General features: G+C 54.2%; 1 protein-coding gene across 1 annotated transcript in view; it reads right to left on the bottom strand.

The window, feature by feature from the left end:
* Positions 1-479, bottom strand: part of LOC126525917 (actin, clone 403) — a 3,906-nt gene extending 3,427 nt beyond the window's left edge. The window contains exon 1 of the mRNA XM_050173889.3: positions 373-479. The gene's annotated coding sequence lies outside the window, so the exon portion shown is untranslated. The remainder of the gene's footprint in view (positions 1-372) is intronic.
* Positions 480-1,813: the final 1,334 nt, after the last annotated feature.

Consider the following 1,813-nt stretch of genomic DNA (forward strand, 5'->3'; position numbering starts at 1 on the left):
CATCGGACGCATTGCTCGTCTCGTCGCTGTACTCACGACTATGCCCACGCTTGGCTGACGACAAGCAGAGGCGCGCTTTCTGTTTAAATAGGGGCGATAACCGCCAGCGAAATCAAACCGGAGAGCGAGTAATCCAGGGCGAACCGTCGAAGAAGGCACGGCGATCTTGCCGACAGCTCGAACGAAGGCGCGCAAGGGGTGACTGTAAAATTTAAGAAATCTAGGCCACAAACGGCCGATAACGCTAACACCGATGTGAGAAACGGCTGCTGTCTCGCTAATCTGCAGCGGTAATCCACTGAAGGCCGAAGTTGACGATGAAGCTGATAGAAGAAGCACACTGGGTGAAACACCGCTCGCTGCTTCGCCCACCTTGTAGAGCAGCTGCCCCGCCTTGGACGAAAGAAAACTTCTCGTAAACGCCGAGAGGCCCGGAGTGACGCTTCTCGGCCCCGCTCCACCATTATATACGGGGGAGACCTCCGCGCCGGACGTCACGTGGGGCCCGGACGTGACGTAAGGCGCAGGCGTCCCGCGGCCAGCGCCATATAGGGCCAGCGGCGGACGCCCTCACCCGCTCCCCGCGCTCATCGCGGCGAGTGCCGGTGCATGGAGAGACCCAAGAATGGCCAACGGCGCCAGCCCCACAGGGTTCGCGCACCGGGCGCGCTATTTCGAGCGGCCCGAACTCCCTCCGTCCTCCTCGCCCCGGCCCCCGAGTAGCCTGGAAAAGCCGCGGCGCGAGCCATGCCCCGCTTTGGCCTTCGCCGGCGCCTCAGCCATCCATTCGGCGTTCAGCTTAGCGCGCGCGTTTCGCGGCCTTCATTTTCTTTTATCTTGGTTTTAGGTGTGCAGTATGCAAGCGACCACGGCTCGAAGTACTGTCCGAATAGTATCGACACATAGCTCCGAGCGCTGTGCGACGATCGGACTTTGCAGTCGGGGCAGTGAGACTTGGTCGGCGCTTGTGCACTAGGATTTGGCGAGGGAACTTTGCACAGGCCGGTGGAGAGCTTAGAGAAAAAACGGGACATCATAGCTTTCTTCCCTAGCGCGTACGATACGATGTCGTGCAAGTTGAAAAGTTGGTTTTACAGCTAAACATCTAGCCTACAAAGGACGCGGTAGTATATTCGTCTTAAGACACGGTATAATGTATAACAGCGCACTATTCCGCAGACGTCTGTAAGTTCACTGCATCTGTGTTGTCGGGCGCCCCTTGCATTCCCCTTTCACTGCAGGCAGCCTCAGGGGATGCCGTGGAAACTGGGCTTTGGATGGACTACTGTGCAAGAATTCGGTACGTTTAGTTCTCTTCAACTGAGCCCGGGGATAGAGGTGCAAACGGTTATCAGAGGACGCTGCACCAACGTTACCAGATTAACTTTACCCCGATAACGCTTACTACATAAAGTTGAATGCCTTTTTTGTCTTATTATCTGTTGAATTAACGTCTGTTGCAGCATCATGGTAAACGCAGACTTGGCGGTGACTAGACCTCTTAACCGATAGACGTTCGATTCGCGAAATAGACCGAAGGCCGATCGTTGGATTTGCGAACGCTCTGCTCGCCGACTAATCTGCGAGGAATATTTTGAAGAGACAGTCGATCCTCGGTTTGCTTTTTTGCTAAGGGCCAGTAGAAGGTGAACAGAACTGTGCCATTCGTGAAACCTCACAACAGTCGAAGCGCCAGCAAAGTTGCCGTAAACTCTAAATTTCATTCCACGTAAGTTCCCCGAAGTGCAACATTTTTTGTTACAAACATATTATACTTGTTGGAACCTCTCATGAACGAGATTAGTATGTTCCA

This window comes from Dermacentor andersoni, chromosome 8, assembly GCF_023375885.2.
Source record: "Dermacentor andersoni chromosome 8, qqDerAnde1_hic_scaffold, whole genome shotgun sequence".
Classification (NCBI taxonomy): domain Eukaryota; kingdom Metazoa; phylum Arthropoda; class Arachnida; order Ixodida; family Ixodidae; genus Dermacentor; species Dermacentor andersoni.